Source organism: Ochlerotatus camptorhynchus, unplaced genomic scaffold (genome assembly GCF_037179485.1).
Source record: "Ochlerotatus camptorhynchus isolate MF236.1 unplaced genomic scaffold, CSIRO-AGI_Acam_v1.1 ptg000052l, whole genome shotgun sequence".
Lineage (NCBI taxonomy): Eukaryota > Metazoa > Arthropoda > Insecta > Diptera > Culicidae > Ochlerotatus > Ochlerotatus camptorhynchus.
The window spans coordinates 532,135-551,759 of NW_027040542.1; the positions used below are offsets into that span (position 1 = coordinate 532,135).

At 40.6% G+C, this 19,625-nt stretch overlaps 1 pseudogene; it reads right to left on the reverse strand.

The window, feature by feature from the left end:
• Nucleotides 1-5,519: 5,519 nt before the first annotated feature.
• LOC135717190 (uncharacterized) overlaps nt 5,520-19,625 on the reverse strand; it is a 30,072-nt pseudogene continuing 15,966 nt past the window's right edge.

Sequence of the window (19,625 nt, forward strand, 5' to 3'; positions counted from 1 at the left end):
AGGCAGATCCAGGGGCTCATGGCGGTGGAGCCTCAATAAGGAAATTAAGCAAGTCGATAGGAATCTGATCTGGGCTCAGGTCAAGGCAAAAGCGAGCAGCCGCCCAGGATGGAAGTCTTTCACGTTGGACCTTTGCACCGCTGGTGGTGCACAGGACCCTTACACGGAAACAAATCCGATTCCATTTACATGAATAAAAAATCATGAAATGAAAAAAACTTGCCATCCCATGAAATCGTAACAATGATTCATGATTTCGTCATGGAAATTCATGATTTCATAATGCAGTGGAATCAAGACCACTACAAGCGTTACACGTACTTGGCAATCTGTGTTCATAAACCACACTACATATGTATGTCTTATACGCCTTATGTCTTCCTTCTTATACAAGTACTGATAGTCTAGTTGTCAACGTATGGGTTTAATGATCTAAAGGTTCTTGGTTCGAATCCAGTCTGATGCTTTATTTTATTCCTTTTTACATTTTTTGGTTAAAAGTTAAACCAATGAATTTAGCTCATGATTTCAACTCGGATGATTCATGATTTTGGGAATGTTTGCTGCGTTACGCAAAAGTTGCTCATGATCTCATGAATATTATTCATGGTGTATTTTCATGACATGAAAATACGCTGTTTTCATGAAATCATGAGTTATTTTTCTCATTTCGGAGATCGAATTTTTTCCCATGTAAGTAAGTCGATCATAGACGTCATTTAGGACATTCAGCATGCAAAAATAATAACTAAACTTTGGTCCTCTGTTCGAATCTTAAAATCAATATCCAAAATGCCAGTACTAACTAGGCTATCTGAGGTTACAATTAATTGAATGTTATTGAAAATCAATATGTTTAATAAGTGCTAGTAAAATACCATTTAAAGTTTTTACCACCTTCTGCGCTTTGTTGTTCTTATAGAAGAAGGAATAATAGTTAGGGCGTTTTACTTGAAAACATTTTAAAAGGTCACACTAGGTTTCCAAATGTTTATATGAAACATTTAGTGCTACTTGGGTAGTCAATCAAATTGGAAGACCTATTACGGTTTCAAGGTGATACTTTAAGGAAGCCTTAGCGTGAAACTTTAAAGGCACAAATGTCAGCTTCTATAAAACATACAAATTTGAAATTGCTCCTTGTTTGCTGTGCTGCTACAAACAGAGAGAGACATTTCATTGAAAGGATTAAGGATTTTGGACTTGGGAATTGGGCAGACGTTTGATTGTTGGGAAAAGACTAATAGGTGGATTCTGCTGGGTTGAGAAGAAACTGCTAGCTGGGCAAATATATCTGCAATTCTCGGCAGACGACTTCTTCGTCTGGCGCATAAGCCGGAATTTTTGAGAACCCTAGCAGGATAATCCTTACAAGACATACAAATGGAAATAATTGAGTTGCAATGCGACACTGAGCTCCGAGAAATGTTTAGGAACAATGAGCTGTTGACTTTTTATTCCAAGTTCAGTTCAGAAACAAGGTTCCCGGAGATGAGAAAACTCGGTTTTTTCGATGCTTCACTTTTCGGTTCAAATTATATCTGTGAACAGTTGTTTTCCATTATGAAGCTGATCAAATCGAAAGCAAGAAATAAGGTGGCATCTCTAAAACTCTCTCCGGATTTCTACTTCAGGGATTAAAGCGAACTTGAACAAGCTTGCAGGAGAAGTATGCAAGTGAATGCAGGAGAAGCTAGTGTTAAGGTTTGTTTTGTTTTGATTTATTTTTATTTATTTTTTGCAAATAAAATTTCGTTCACTTTAAATTAAATATATATGTTTTACTCAAGATTTTTACACATGAAAATGCAAAAATCAAGTGTGGCTGCGCCTTACGCAGAACCTTGCGATATGGCCCGCAATATGTGCTCACCTTTTCACTTTTTCATCAAATTTGTGCTAGTAGAATATGGACATTTTGTCATGAAATACCATGAAGAGAGGAACAAAGAAACATCAACAGAAATTGGAAATGAAATAAAGCCTTCTAGAGAGCAAAGATTTTCAAAATCATGTGTTGCCGAAAACGAATATATTATATTAGAATTTATCATGCAGTAACTGAATCTGTTATCCAATAATTCACTTGAGTCAATACTTCAGTAAATTAAGCACACATAATATTTTCTAATTATTTTATGATCCCAAAACCATCCAGCTGACTCCAACTGAAAGTGAATGTGTCTTCGCCCTATCTGCAATTTGTTGCAAGAAAACTGAACATACACTTCTACCCAAAACAACCATTTTATTTGTTTTGGCGACTCGTATTACTAACGAATGATAGGAGCACAGTGATTTTTAAATATTATTTACTTTTGTCTTTTGTTTATTTTTGACGCAGGGCTACATGTTATATCTATATACACTTTGTGAAAACTGAAAATGGAACATTTAGCAAAATTATGAAAGATTTTGAACGTTAATAACTCAGCTGCCCCTGGACCAATTTCAATAATTTTATCACAAATCGATCAGAAATATGTCTAAGCATCTGTTAAAATTAAGACGTTATCACTCTTTAAAATATCACTATTGAAAATTGCAAGAATGCGCAATTGTTGCAATGATAATTAAAATTACCACCGATTTCCTACGGAAAGCGATTTCCCCTAACACAGATTTCGAAGTTGAATTCCATCCGGTCTCACCAAACGGTGTTTATTCAATCACCGCGTGGTGAGTGGTGGTGTTCTCCAGTACACAACGAAAGGCTCCCCGCAAGCAGCTAGCTATCAAGGCTGCCCACAACCGCTGATCGCATTCAGTTCCAATCACCGTGTGTTGTGGTGTCCGGTCGTCGGCATCAGCAGCAGCAGTGCTTTTGGCACGTGGCGTTGAACATTGTTTTCCAGTACACAACAAAAGGCTGCCTGCAAGCCGTGAGCTTTATCCCACATGAGCATCCATAGAAGGAGGAAGAAGCCGTACCGCTATTGATCGGAATCAGTAGCGCTTCGTGAGTCGCTGTGGGCCATCTATGTCAAGTGCGTCATACAAAAGAGGATAAACAGATAGAACCCCACTCAAATTTATATTCCTACACAAAACACAAGCTCTTGCTGCAGTTAACAAATAAGATTTATTATATAAGACCACGTAGTCCTACGTCACCATTGCGTACAACCCCATAGGACTGTTCTTTGTAATTTTATGCATTATTTTTCCATACCCAAAATGTCGGGAATTCCCCGGAAATAGGTTTTAAGTAATTTTGAAATCCTCTTCTAAACATTTTAAGATAAGGAGATAAGGATTAGAGATGCACCTCAAATAAATCTGTTTATATTCGAAAGTTTATGTCCAAAGAATACTGTTCTATGAACAAAAGTTAAAAATGACAAAAGGACAGGTATTCATAGGTCGACAGTTTTTAATATAATTAAATAGGAAAATGTCTGATTGTCTTACGAACACAGTTTTATTATGTTGTTCCACCATTCTTGATTATTTGAATTGAACTATTCATTTAATTGTTAAAAACATTTTCAAAAGTCATGTATTGTGTTTAATTTATATCGCCGGAAACTGACTTGCTAATTTAGCCAAAAAGGAGTACATTTAAGAATTAAACACACACATTATGAAATATTCAAACATCACGATTAATACACCGCATGACACCTACTTGGCATCCACACCAGTCACGTTTATCAATGAAGTGTGACAATAGTTCACTCCATGTGTGACAACTGCCCCATTCGCTCCAATATCGAATATCACACACATTGGAGGAAAGGGAAACTTTCGCATCGCATCGTAAAATCCGATGAAATATGCAACACGTGCGCAACGCATCGCCTACTGCAAAAGTCCCAAAAATAACAAATAAAATGTTGCGAAAAATAAACAAACCGCAAAATTGAAAGTTATGGCGGTTACGGGGAGGAATACTAAACAGATAGGCTAGTAAGTGCGAGAACGAAAGGGCGAAAAACTGCTAATCCTCTTCTTTCGCCAGGGGGCGCTCGTGTGTAAACTTGTCTGAGTGAGATGTTTTGCTGGTGTTGTTGTAGGAAGAGAATCCACGTAGAACGAGATGCCGGATAATTGGCGAGGAAGAAAGCAATCGAGACTGTATCTTTATCGCTAGGGTCCAGGGGAGCGGTTGTTTGGCTTGATATGTTAAAATATTTTTTATCAGTTTTTATGACTACCGAGGTTGTTGGCCGGGTTGGTAGTCGCACCTTTTTTGGGATGGCCGGGGCCTTTAGGAAGGATCCAGCAGAAGTGCGTTGTTTTGCATGTTTATCGTTGCGGTTTGTGCTGGTTTCTGCTCTCGAGTTCATAGTTATTAGCAATTTTTTACGTGTTCCACAAAGGATAACAGCGACGTTTGGCAAATTTTGGAGCTTCAGTTGAAATTTATGTTGGGGTTTCTGTAGGATAAAGAGTTCCTGTGTTTATGACTGGATTTCCAATTCTTGTTTGATTAGTTTTTTTGTTTTCTTATATCTGAAACTGATATCAAAATTTTCTTAAGGCGGAATATTCGTTGAGTGAATTTCAATGAGATCGGATAAATTTCTGAGATAAATAATTTCGTTCCAATGAAAAACAAGGTTTCCTCTGCAGGTTGAATACTGTTTCGAGCATAGCAAATCGAATGGCAATAAATTTTCCTCCCTCGTGACAGGGCACAAGAAAAGAGTCATCAATTAGATTAACGTCCAAACAGGGAAAACCGGTGAAAAGGTTAGCCTTTCAAATGGGTAACCCATTTTCAATTCTTGATTCGATCGAATTGAATTTAAAGTGAACCGTTTTACCCTGGAACCCCTCCCTGCCTACTCAAACCAACCCACGTACGCCGATTTGCCATCCATAGACTAGACAGCACCAACTACGACGACGGATACGACGTTGGAGAAGCAAATTCAATCTGCTGAACGGAAAGGTTGGATTTGTTGATAGTAGATAGTGGAAAATGAACGAAATTGAATTATCCACTTCTCTTACTGGGTTGCAATGGATATTTTGCAGGGGTTTGGGATGTTTCGTTACCTTGTTTAACCGATCAAGCTCCAGTTGTACAGTTTTTCACTAGTAACGTTAATGATCTTTTACAATTTGTTGGGTCAGAGAATTACTTCTGATATGTGTGGACATAGGACCTATTTGAAAAGGACTCCAGCTTTGGTCTGATAATTGTTCAGACTGATATAAATTTTGAAAATGTATCTGTTCGATATGAGCATCAAAATATCAGTAATGTTGACAGTTGGTGAATCAAATGTTCAATTTTTTTTTTTTGTGTATACTTTATTATTATTATTATTATTATTATTATTATTATTATTATTATTATTATTATTATTATTATTATTTTTGTTATTATTTTTATTATTATTGTTATAATAATAATAATAATTATTATTATTATTTTATTATACACAGTTTTGGCATCTAAAATGCTGAAATTTTTCACCTACCCGGGCTGTCTTTATGCCAAGGGGGTTAGGCTCTGTGGACCTCATTCGTCAGTTGACTTACATCCTAATTTGTTTGTTGCAGTCGGATCAGTTATGATGATTCAGGAACCACCGGACAATACTACAGGTTTCAAGAATCACTGCTTTCTGAATGTTGTTCAGTTCTCTTCGTAGTTCCAACTCTTCAAGGGAACGTATAAAGGTACGGGGAACAATTCCAGTCGCCGAGATTACTACCGGAACTATACGCACATCCTTCAGGTGCCACATCTGCTTCAACTCCTTCGCCAAATCGTGGTACTTCAGTATCTTGGTCGAGAACGTTGACTGAACATTGCGATTTAACGGTACAGCGATATCGATGAGGGTTACCCTCTTCATCATTTTGTCGTAAACCACAATGTCAGTGCGATCCCAGTACAGTTTTATGCAACTATTTTCCAGTACCGGGTCTGGTGGGTACTTGTAGTAGGATACGTACTGGTTCACCAAGTTGTTGGTGCAGAATGCGCTACTTCTGCCAACGTTTGGCAACCAGCAACAACATGTTCGATCGTCTCGCCTACTGCATTGCACTTTCTACACCGGTCTTCTACTTCTTCGTGCAACATGTACCTACGGTAGTTCCATGGTGGGTATATAAATGGTGATCCAGCTTTGTCACTATATAGGCGAGGAGGTCGCGGGGGGGAAAAGTGCGGTTTTAGAGCAAATTGTAAACAAACTCGGTCGCTGTCCAATACAAAAATCCAACATGGCTGAATCATGAATTTGACACATTAGAACACCTATATGTAGTCACCTTGGGTAGTTCTTCGTCGCAATAACCCGATCCTCGATGGCTTCCATGAAACCTTCAGTCTCTGAGAAGAGTTCACCTCGCACCAGCCACGTATTCGACGCCACTTTGTTGACATGCGCTTGTTCCAACTGATGGGGAAGCGTCCCATGCAGCTCCCTCAGCTTCCACGATGCGACTTTATCTTCGACAGTTTTGTAGGGCACTGAACCCGTCTGCCTGGTCTGCCTCACAAACAGCACGGTAGACTTCGTGACGGTTCTGGCTTTCTACGAAGTAGCTCCGCAACTGCTGAATCTGGGAAACACATATCGCTTGGATATCAGTGATGCCTCTTGCTCCTTCATTACGTGACAAGGTGACTCTCTCGACGGCCGACTTTGGGTGATGCATGCGATGCTTAGTGAACGCCACTCTTTCTGCTCGTTCTATCGCCTCCAAGTCTGTTTTGATCCACTTGATCACCCCAAAGCTGTAGGTCAACAGGGGCACGGCAAACGTGTTAATCGCCTTTATCTTGTTGCCGGCCGACAGGAACGACCTCAGAACACGATTGGTGCGATACAAGAACTTTTCCTGCAGCTCCTTCTTGATCGTTGTATGGCGAATCCCTTTCAGTTGCAGGAACCCCAAGTACTGGTAGGTTTCGCCTTCAACCATATTCTGAATCTCCTCCTGTTCGTTGATGTGGAAACTGCCAGTATCCACTACTTGACCCCGACCGATATTGACTGTTCAACATTTATCGACTCCAAACTCCATCCGGATGTCATTAATGAACACCGTTACAAGCTGCAAGACACGGCAAACAGCTTCAAGTCATCCATGTAGTAGGTGTGAGTAACATTTGTGCTTCTTCCTCCACTTTTCAAATGGTAGCCGTAGTTGCATTGATTGAGTGATCTGCTGAGGGGGTTCATCGCAAGGCAAAACCATAGTGGGCTTCTTATGTTGAGAGTTCTGGACCGTAACACCACTGCTCCGTCAGTAACGTAGAGAGATGTACTCCACATTCGCAATGCGTGCTGCATAAGCCTGATGACTCCATCGTTCACCTTGTACAACTGCAGTACCTTGAGAAGGTACGAATGCGGTACTGAGTCGTACGCCTTCTTTTTTTTTATCCATTTCGTTTATTTGGAAGGCTCAATCGCGTTAGCTTTACGGAGCCAATAATTCATTGTTCACTGTTTGTAACAAAATTCACTTAATTCTATGTCTAGTAGGAGTTGGGCCGATTACTCGCGGCTTACTCGAGGTTAGAGGGGTACATTGTTGAAGGATAGGATCAGGGGAGGAGCTTGGGGTAGGGTTTCGTTGTCTCATCAGAGCGTTGTCGCCAGTATGAATGGTAGTGCTGTTCTAGCTTCGTCTGGAGTTCGACCGGCTATGGTGACCAGTGGGCGACGATGAGAATCATCGAGACGGGGAGACAAGACAAACAAAAACTAATAAAGAGAGACAAAAGACAAAGGAATTAAATTCTTATACTAGACATTTGAAGAAACACATAAACGGACTGCATATAGCAGAGATCACGGGTTGCCAACACGTCTCTGATAGGAACATAGGGTTGTCTTCCTTGGGCCTCGAGGGTATTCAAAAGTCGCTCTCTGGCGGCGTCATTATCCGTACATTGCCAAACTGCGTGTTCGATGTCATCGTAACCGTTTCCACACTGACAGATGTTGCTGTCCACGAGGTTTATTCTATTGAGATGAGCATCTAGCGAGTAGTGGTTGGACATAAGTCTACTCATCACCCGAATGAAGTCACGACTTAAGCCCAAGCCTTTAAACCACGCTCTCGAAGAAACATTAGGAATAATTGAATGTAACCACCGTCCAAGATTTCCAGTGTCCCAATCGGTTTGCCAACTCGAAAGGGTACTCTGACGCACTAAATGGTAAAATTCATCGTGTGAAATTTGCCTGTCATATAATTCGCCTTTCTGCGCGCCCACCTTTGCGAGAGAGTCCGCCTTCTCATTGCCTGGGATTGAGCAATGTGAGGGGACCCATACAAAGGAAATCATATATGATCTTTCGACCAGTACACTCATCTGCTCCCTTACCTTTGAAAGGAAATAAGATGAGTGCCTACCTTGTTTCATCGACCGAATAGCCTCAATCGAACTGAGACTATCCGAGAAGATGAAGTAATGGTCTGTGAGCATATTGGAAATCATCCCCAATGCGAAGTTGATTGCTGCCAGCTCAGCACAAAAACAGAACAAGGTTCCTGAAGTTTGCGGAAGGCGCTAGAGTTTTCATTGAAGACACCGAAGCCAGTGGATCCATTGAGACGGGACCCGTTTGTAAAATATCTTTTCATGCAATTGACTTGTTGGTACTTTTCAGTAAAAATACGTGGGATAATAATAGGTCGAAGTTGATCGGGAATCCCATGAGTTGCTTGTTTCATGGTCAGAACATATTCAATTGAGGAACTGCGATTGGTGAAGTGAACATGGTCTGGATTATAACAAGGAAGACACATATCCGACGATATGTAGTGGTGGTAGATTCTCATAAATCGAGATTGTGTACGCCTTCTTGAAGTCGATGAACGCCATGCTCAGGTTTCTCTTATTCTGGCTCGCCTGACCAACAATAACTGCATCGATGATGACCTGATCTTTGCAGCCTTGAGTGTTTCACCAGCAGCCCTTCTGTCCTTCGGCCATAACAACCATGTTTACATTGCAATGGTTTTGTATCTTTCGATTAATTACTGATGAGAGCACTTTTTACAAGCTCGAGAGACATGTTAATGGCCTGTACTTGGCTTGATTAGCCGTGTTTTGATCCTTGGGCAGAAGATAGGTTACCCCTCTGGTAATGAATTCTGGTAGCTGCTGGGGGTTTTCTAGCACCATATTGAAGCATTCCGCCATCCACCCATAGATTGTACCAGACGTTATGCACAAAATCTGGTCCTTCTGCAGTAGGGTGTCCCAAATTTGCATTACGTCTGGAAATCTGAGGGCTCACCCTCCAAATGATAGCTAAGGGTGTTACAAACAAACTTTTGTATGGCGGCAACTCTGGGAAATGTTGTTTAGAGGTCGCCCCAACGAGATTTTTGAAAAAAGTCCATTTTTCATAGCTATTATCCAATAAATATTTTTAGTTCTTTAAATTTCAGTGAAATCTCACCCTTTTATTTTTTTCGCAGATTACCAAGGGTCAAAACTATAAGAGAAAAAATTTCTACGGTATGTTCTGTGTCCAATTTGTTAGTTACAATTTTTCAAATTCTCTAAAATGATGTTTTTTGTTGTACATCACTGCATTCAATCATCAAAAGTGGGTATAAAACATAGCGCTATTATCAATCAAATGCAACAGAAATATGGGAAATTGTATAAGCAAAAACTTTGCGCAAGACACTTTAACCTAATTTTTAACCGTTCTTACTGTGGAAAGAAAAGTTCATAATTTCAATACTTACAGTATATCCACCAGCAAATCAAACTATCATTGAAACCGATAAATACAAATCACCTACTTTGTTGAAAATCACTTGATAACATTTGTTTCGAAGTTTCTAGAATTCAATAGGAGGATGTATGAGCGGAGAGGGATCACACAATTTATTAGTCTCCATTTGATTGCCGTAGCAAGCTGAACCAAAAAAGAAAATCATGTCACCAAAAACCAAGCTCAAGTCGGATCTCATCACCGGTATTGCGAGGAAGCATTTGCCCAGAAACCGTTTGCCGTCGGAGTAGGCCGTCATCAGGTACTTTCGATTCAAGCATGAAACCCAACAACTTTCAATCAGAAAAAGCAGTCAAGTTGTGGCTACCAATGTGCAGCCGAATTCCTAGTATACCGGGTAGCCTTCCGGTTACAACGACCATGGGCATACTAACAATTCCATTTCTCCTATCCTCTTCTTCTGCCAACCACATCCCATCACTGTTATGTTGAACAGGATTCTCCCAAAGATAGCATAGCATCGAGGGGGACGACTCTATCTACGATGCAGGAAATATTGTGTTTTGCTGTGGCTAGCTGCGCGTACGCTGAGTAGATAGAAAGAAGATTTATCACCGTTTCCGACGGGTTTCGAATCTCGAATCGTAAGTTTTTAGTAGGAAATGTTGCCAAAATTGTTGATGGTATATTTGATTCAACCCAAAAGTATTTCTATCTGTGATTACTTCATCGGCAATCTAGATGCTCAAAAAATCTCACGCTAACGAACCAATCCACGAAATCTATCGGTCATTTCTTGCATCTAAATCCATCCACTCTCATCGTGATCCATCCTTTTACAGGAAATCTTCAAAATCTTCTTTCTATCTATCCGCGCATCTCACGACACAAATCAAAAGCTCCCCTGAATCTAATCTAGAGTCGTCTCCCTTAAGCTCGGTCCTGAAATATGTTTTGCGAGTGCTGCTGCCATTCGTATCAAGTACGGATCTGGATTTTCTGCAATGTTGCAAATGGAAACGAAAGAGTTTACTACACAGCAAAAAATAAATTTTAATATTACATCCAACAGGATGCACTTCAATCATGCCAAAAATCTCATGTAATTTTTATAGCCACACAAATAAACAAATGCAGTAAAAGCAACGTAATGTCAGTTCATGCACTGTATAGTGGAGCTGCGCGGTAGATAGCTACTAATAAAATGTATAACATCATTTTCATTTCAGATTAAAACACGTGCGAAACGGCCGGAGTTTCAATCTGGGAAACGAACCAAGGCGATGGTCAAGAAGCTCAACAAGGACGAACGAACTTTCGTGGTGATCGGTGGAGGACCGTCGGATGCCATCTGTGCAGAAACCTTATTCCAAGAAGGTTTCACGGATCATGATTAATAAGGAACCATGCTTGCCCTACGATCGAATCCTAGCAAGCAAAATAATGGACTTTGAGTTGAATAAGAAGCTGCTACGAGATAAAAGTTTTTACGCTGATAATGAAATAGAAACCATGACGGGGACGGAAGTAACTTCAGTAGACAACGCGAACCGAGAACTGACGCTTAGTAACGGTTACAAAATCAAGTATGACAAGGTGTACATTGCCACAGGATCGAAGGCCAGGAAAGCCCCAATCGATGGCGCTGATTTACCTAACGTTTGTGTGCTGCGGTTTAACGAACATGCCAAATATGTGAATAGTCAGCTAAGTCTTGACAAACACGTGGTAGTCCTTAGAGTTAGCTTCATTGGCCTCGAAGCTGCAGTATATTGTGTGAATAAAGTTGGAAAAATAACTGTTATCGGTCGAAGCGCAGTTCCTCTGATGGATTCCTTCGGCGAAAAAGTGGGTACCCGAGTGATGAAAATGTTCAAGGAAAAAGGAGTGCATTTCATAATGAATTCTGGCATAAAGCGTTGCATTGGGAATGACGATAGGAAGCCAACCTAAGTTGAGTTGAATGATGGACCGATACTGAAAGCAGACATTTGCATCATGGGTGTAGGGTCTACCTTGTTCACTACTTTCCTGGAAGGATCAGATATCAAATTGAATAAGAACGGATCTGTGGACACGAATCAATTCCTTGAAACAAATGTATCGGGGGTGTACGCAGGGGGAGATGTTGCTAATGCGCCTGTATTCTGCAACAATAATGAACTGACTGCAATCGGTCACTACCCTTTGGCACAATATCACGGCAAAGTAGCAGCTCTAAATATGGTAGGAAAGACCACTGAGCTGAAAGTGGTGCCATTTTTTTGGACCATGCTTTTTGGGAAGGGATTCCGATATGCTGGTTACGGAAGACCTCATGAAACGATAATTGAAAGTGATCTTGAACAGCTGAAATTCGTCTTGAACAGGATTCTATCACAGATCGGCCCAAAACTGTGTTACATCGCCAATCTCCGGGAGTCCTTCACTATAGTCGGTTTTGTTGTTACACCCCTTTTCGTTTGTGGTGAACATTCGATTTTTTTTCTTCCGCTTCGAACTTTCTCCATAACGTCGCATCCGTTTAGCAAAAGTACTCAACCGCTGTACATGGGTGTCGAGCACCTCAGTAATATCGGTTTCAGTGAAGTCATGGAGCTCTGCGGGCTTGACAATTTCAGCAACGTGGTGAACTAGCCTCGATGATCGGTTTCCCCTCTTGTACTGTGTCAACCGTTTAATCTTAGTCCGAAGTGTGACGATTCGGCTCTCCAGGTGTCACATCCATGCAGGTTTTTGTGCGTTGGGACGTGTACGACTTTCGTCGTCTCCTTGCGGGTACGTCCGCAATCCCAACGTTTGTACCACGGCCATAGCTGCACAGTACACTCTGAACTTCAGGTACTCAAGGTTCTCAACGGCTTCCAAGTGCTGTGCCAAAATATATCAAAATAGCTCATCCCGTAGTTGCTGTCGTTGCTGGTCTACTACTTGTCCAGGAGCGGTTGGCTCCTCCGTTGACGTGTTTACCGCTACCGCAAGTTGTGTGACATGATTGATTGCTGCCTAGTATACAACTCGTTCCGGTCAAGCTGGTTGGCAAATCGAGGGAACCGATCATTGAAAATATCCAGCATGCTTGATCTGCCGGACATATCCGTCTCGAACCTCGTGCAAACGTAGTAGCAGCGCATCACATACTGGTTCATCTCCCTCGTCCACATGATTCGCTGCCTTTGGCAGCCTGCTAAAGTGAGCGATTGACGCCGGTCAACGCATCATTAGCAAGTGCAGCATTGCCTTGGTGTTGTCTATTGCTGCCTGTTCGGTCTCGCGTGTGAGTTACGGGCTGAGCCCGTTGACTGAAGGGCCTCTCTTGCACCTCATCTTCCTCCAGCCGCTGGCCGCTCGCTCTGACACCCGTCCGAAGGTCTTAAATAATCTTCTTGTTCTCAACTCCATGTTGGTGTTGCTTCTTTCCGGAAACTACGGGTTTGTAAATGGCATTTCATCCATTGCAGTGAATTCAAGACAGTTCTAATATTTCGAATTATTTTGATAACCCATTAATAGTTTAATCAGAAGGCTAGAAGTCAATTCCAGAGCAAACTCGACAAGCTGAGCTATATTATCCGAATTGGAATGAGTATTTAAATTATGTCAAATAAAGTAGCCCCTCGAAACAGATAAATTGACGTACGAGTTTTATTGGAAGAAATGTTATATTTGTATACATTATTCTTATCAAATATGTATCTCATATTCACCCAGATCCCCCATAATCTAAACGATGCATATTAAAATGGTTCACATAAACTTACAGTAACGCTATGAGCATCAGAAAAGCGAAATTCTGGAAACCATGTTTTCGGATTTTTTTTGACTCTGTGTTTCGCTTTCAAGGTTCATTTAAGCTTCACTTCGATCCCCGTGAAAATTGATTACATCGGTGATCAAACTGAAAATTGTTCGATTAATTATTGAGAGCTTTCGATGCCTGTACCATTTTTGCATTGGTATGATTGTATGGCAAGTACAATCATACTCATAGATATAGGTATAGGTATAGGAAAGGTATGTTAGTCCAACATTTACTTACAGTACAATCATACTCATGCCCAGAAAAGTCAAGAAATTTTCCAACCCGAAAAATTCATAGATCAGGCTGGGAATTGAACCAAGCCACCTCCAGCATGGTCTTGCATTGTAGCTTCCTTTACCGACTGAGCGAAGGGAGAGAATAAAACTCTTCTGTTTAAAGATCTTAAGATCTATTGCAAAGTTTTGATATTTTCAGGGAAGTTCCGAAAATTTAAAAAAAAATGCAGAAACTTCTGGAAACACCATGAACATTTGTAAAAAGAGGATACTTCCGGGACTATCATAGAACATCAAGACAGACCCACTAACTTTAGGAACACAGTGGAAACTTTTAAGAAATACTGAAGACGTCAGGAAAGAGTAAAGAATTTCAGGGATGTCCTAAAAACTTCAAAAACTTCCCTATAGAGCTCAGAGATGTTAAAGTCACATGAACTTCAAGACAGTTCCGAGAACTTCTGGAAAAATAATGGATCTTACATACAACTTGCAAGCACTCTTTTTCTCAGTTGTCTTCTTCTTCTTCTTCTTCTTCTTCTTATTCTTCTTATTCTTCTTCGCATTTCAAGCTTATTGCATATCGCGTATTAGCTTATTGCGTGCTCTCAACTTAGTGTTCTAGATGCACTTCCACAGTTATTAATTGAGAGCTTTCGATGCTTGTACCATTTTTGCAATTGGTATGATTGTGTGGCTAATCCAAACATACTTATATGCCCAGGGAAGTCGAGAAATTTTCCAACCCGAAAAATTCCTAGACCGGACCGGGAATCAAACCCAGGCACCTCCAGCATGGTCTTGCTTTGTAGCTGCGCCTTTACCGACTGAGCTAAGGGAGGCCCCCAATTGTGTGGTTTGTGTTAAATAAAACAGAAATGTATGAACCTGACCACTCACACATGTAATATTTCAAACTTGTTCGTGAAACCGTGACCTTCAGCTTGAGTGACTAGAACTCATTGAATCGAAAGAAGCCAATCCAAAGGTGTCGAAACCACTATTGCTCGACTCATGAACAATCATCCTCAGCTATAATTGGATCTAGCAGACGTTCGGTTGGACTTTCTAATAATAGGGAAATCTCTCGATACGCAACCGAGACCACTTGGAAACCAGAAACCCATTTCCTATGCGCTCCGGGAAAACTCGTTCTTCAAGAGGGCACAGTGAAGCTAAAAGCCAAGTTTGCCTAACCCTTGGAAAGTTGCTTCCTTCTTAACTTATCGGGGAATGCTCCGCCAGCCAACTCTCGGTGCAACCATGCTGTGGGTGGGTTAAATGTGTTATCATGAAGTAAATACCGCAACTAATGTGTTTCCCATTGGAAAGGATTAGTAGTTGGCAGAAAGCAGAAGTCGTTCGGATCCGGTGAAGTGGAGGAAGGGGACACGTCGTCGTTCGTTCTCGCACTTGGTTCGGAGTTTAATTTATTAGATCGGAATTTTGCTCCCCTCCGATGTTAAAGTTTTCTACACTGTGTAAGTACATAAAATAGCATTTGCTTTGGATACCACGTTTTGTGTTAATATTGCGGGGACTAACTCATTTCAAATGACGGGGATGAAATTTTTGCTGGTAGAATTTGATGTTCTTTATATAATGCGAATACTTTAGGAACATCATTTGAGTGGAACACCTAATGAAACCACTCGAATAAATCATGAGACACGATAAGTTCGCTAAAGCACCTCACAATCGTTATGGCAATAAGTCATAATCATCATCAATGACCATTCACATCCTGGAGTAACTGCGAGATGAACTTCCGGCTAATTAGCACACAAGAGCCACTGTAATCAGCATCACGCGAAGCAAAGGATTCACTGTGTGCTAGCAAATACAGGCGGCGGAAGTTCATTTGAATCGACGACGACGACGACGACGACGCTGATGGGATAGCACACTTTGCTAAAAGCAGCTTTGCGCTGGATGGATGAAGGAGCAGAAACAGGATAATCGTATTGATATCGACATCCTGCCATTAAGTACGAACCACTGCGGTCGATGATAATGACAGTTGTAAAGGAAGCCTTTACGTGGCCTATTTCTGTGCTTTGTAAAGCAGTGATTGGTCACTGGAAAATCTGGATGGATACATTTGCAAGCATCTCTTCAATATCCAAGCGCCATCGTTCATCGTATCCAACCTCAGAGACCACAATACTACACTGAATTGATCTGGTTGTTAAGTAAACATCGCCGACGACTCGAATCACAAGCGCTTGCGAGATCTCCGATTAATCATTCAGTCAGGCAGAGCGCGTTTCCGCTTCCTGTGCGTTCATTAGCGCGAACAATGGTATCGGTCTCTTCTGAGGCAATGGTCAGCAATTGCGGTAATGATGGAGTCGATGATTTGTAAGCGATGCTGATAGTCTTGCCCGCGCTTTTGTGTAAGATTTATTGCCCAGGATACTCAGGATGGTAGCACTTCTAGTAGTAGATGGATGATGTTTTGTTACTCTTGCTTTAAAATTTAGAAAAGGTCACAATGCTTTAATGATTCAATATTTCAATCTGGAAATCTAATTTTATTCGTTTGAATAATACAGCAGAACAGCAACTTCTTCCAGTAGCGAAATCGGACCTAATCTCATTATAAAGAGCGACATGAGAATCAGCAGCAGATGGAGTCAGCTTTTTTGCTTGGCGCTATATGAGCCGAGTTGAGCTTCCAGTTTGGTAGGGTCTACAAAAAGGAATGACTGTTGCCTTTTACGCGTGCTTTATGTTGTCGAAAATCAAATTATAAGCACATACAGCAAGCGGACTCTGCTTCCCTTAATATATTTTTTTCACAAGAGATGTGTTGTTTTAGGTTTTTTTAAAAGCAAAATAACTTTAAGACTGGACTAGCTTTTAAATATTTTTTTTTTCATTTCAAAACATGTTTTCTTTCAACAATTTGCTTCCCAAGAAGATGCACATCCGGTAAGCAGTACTGCCATAAATCATTATTCCTCTGCGAAAAGGAATTCGCACCAACTGACTGCGGATGAAAGGCTCGAATTGTGGGGAAACCGAAGAAAAATCCATTCGTAAAGCTCTCAGCCAACTAACCCACTCTCCTTCCAACATGGGCCGTCTGCACTAGAAGGCAATTGCTACTGAAATCGTCGACCTAATAAATCATGTTTTCATTTTTAAACTGAATTATACGAACCGTAAAATTTCCAATAAAAATCACTCACTTGGGAAAAAAGCACCAGCCCGTTGTTCTCCGGAAAGCATTTCCCTATTTACATTGGTTTGTATGCATGCATTTGATTTCAACAATAAAGCCTTTTAATGGCTCGATATCATGTCAAACCGATTTCTCATTGCAAAGATTTTTTTTCAATTCATGAATCTGCCCAAGTATCCCAAGACTGCTAATTGCCCACTAAATGCAATATAATGACAATTGACTGCTATTAAACTTTATTTGAACCTACTACATCAGCAATATTTTGTAAAAATGGGGATGTAGTGAATTTATTGATATCGTGGATGTTGCATTTTTAAAGCCCTTTAATTTTATTTTCTTTTTCAATCTTGGAAAAATGCTTTTCTTTACAGGTGCATATTAGGGTGCATCTGTTAGATTTCTTATAGGCCTCCCTCCAGTTTGCTTAACCCCAAAATATGAGTCTGTGCAAAAAATGGTGTTGATTGATGAAGGTTTAGAAGTCACGCAAATGGTTTCAAATTTGTGTTGGAATTACTATGGAAGCATTTTAAATTTCACTTATATCCCTCTAAGTTTGGTTCTAGTTGTCCAAATGCTGTAAAAATGTGTTTGCTACAGAAATAGCCAACAAACCTGTTATCGCTACGGTCAGTTTGGCGCAATTCAAGAGAGAAAAATGACAAAATTGTTAGTTGAAAATGTGCCAGACATGGCCGAAATTTCGATTATGGAAGCCCAAACATATTTAAGGGCTCTGAAGTACACCAAAGTCATGTTTTAAAGTAACTGATTTTCTTCAAACCAGACTTCTCAACCTTTCAGTACTCGCGCCGTTGTACAACGTAAAGCATTTAAAACAAAGTAAACCTACTAAATTAAACTCTAGGGCGCCGGTGGTGGCGTAGTCGTAAACGTGATTACCTGTCACCCCAAAAGGCGTGAGTTCAATTCCAGTCGGCGCCGCCGGGATTTTCTGAGGCATAAAACATCTGATCACTCCTTCTTTCGCAAGGCAAGTAAATCTGTTGGTCCACGCGATATTAACAAAAAATAAATTGACATTGTCACTGGAAGAATTTACTCTCAAATAAACTTTCGTCAAAAACTCATTCATAGTTTCATCAACGACAAAAATTCACCTGGCAACAAAAAGTGTAATTTCCTGCATTCTGTGTCACATTTTTGTTAGCCAGGCAGTTAAGGACGTTGATGGTTGTTCATTTTGGTGAATTTCATGGATTTATGTTTCTTAAATCGAATCATTTCGGTACAAATATATAAAACTGTACATGTCCCAAGGGGTAATCAACTCTACACACTGTGCCGAAGCACAGTACGGCACGCTAGGGCACACGTTGACAAATAGGTCATAAACATTATAATATAAAACGGTATCACTGTCGAGTATTGACGTTGGGTTCGAAGATCGTGCCTTTCCACTTTTCTAAAAATTCCAAGGTAAAATCTGTAAGTATTTTATGCACAATGAATCATCTCAAAGCCAACACATCTCATCCGATTCGTAGCCAGACTTCCAGCTGGTTTCGTCCAGAACAGCTTCTATTCGGGTCTCACACCAACAGAGTTCTTCGACATTATGGTCGGTCGATACGACAGACAAGACGGCCGAAATGGGCTACCTCTTGCGACTGGCCAAATGTCTGGAAGATTTGGTCGTCCAATTCGACGGTACGGTATGGAATGCGAACGGCGAGGTGAGGATTTTTCATGTTTAACAAGATTTTTATCCAGAATAAACAATAAACAAAAAAAAGTCTCATATCCAGGTCTTGCAAAGGGTCTTCCAGGATGGGAATTAACTCGTTTTCTCCATCGTTTTGCCTCAGCAATTCTTGCCAGTCATTGGTTTCAATTGGATATGGACATCGATGGGAAATTCAAAGGACTTTATAGGGATGTCCATAGAAGTCCCTGTATTGCTGGGGGATGTCAATACGTTAACCTCAAATATTTCATCAAATCTGAGCCTATATAGAGTTGCCTTAGCGTAATAGCATAGAATTAATAGGAACATATCAATCAATTACATTCCATTCCGTGAGTCTGACATCAAGCATATACCCATCATCAACGATCCAGTCATTTTGCAGACCATGGGCGTGCAGATGAGCAACAACATCCTCAAGGTCTTGTCTGCAGTAGAACTGTTGGTAGAACTGCAAATGCGAAGCTTATCTGGATCACAAACCATTTCCGAAGTATGACTGGTATGGGGAGTGAGAGGATATTTGATGGTTTCCATCGGTGGTGCATTTATCATTGGTTTTCATTGATACTACATTGTGAAAGGTACCACACAACATAAGATCGGGAACTTGGTAGGCTTAAACTCGTTTTTTTAATTGAGTGGTGGTAAGAGACATCATAATAAGCAACACGATAGGCTTGGGTGATGTCTTCGAGGTCACGTACTTCTGAGTCGATCAGATGAACTAGTTCGAGAATGTTGTTTCTTTGAACTTCTCGGTTTGAGTTCTGGTTTTGATTTTGTTGGGGATCATTTAACAGGCAGCTGTAGGGAATTTAATCAATCAGGATACACCTTCGTTTCTGCACACGTTTCTTTTGGCCATGTCGAATATGATGGAACACCGTATAGGTTAGATGGCTTCCAGTTCCTCTTCCACAGCCCACTCCGCTCACGTTCAAATGATAATGAAACTTAATGTTTGCCATGAACATCCAAAGAAATTGAAAATGAAAACACAATCACAAAGGTC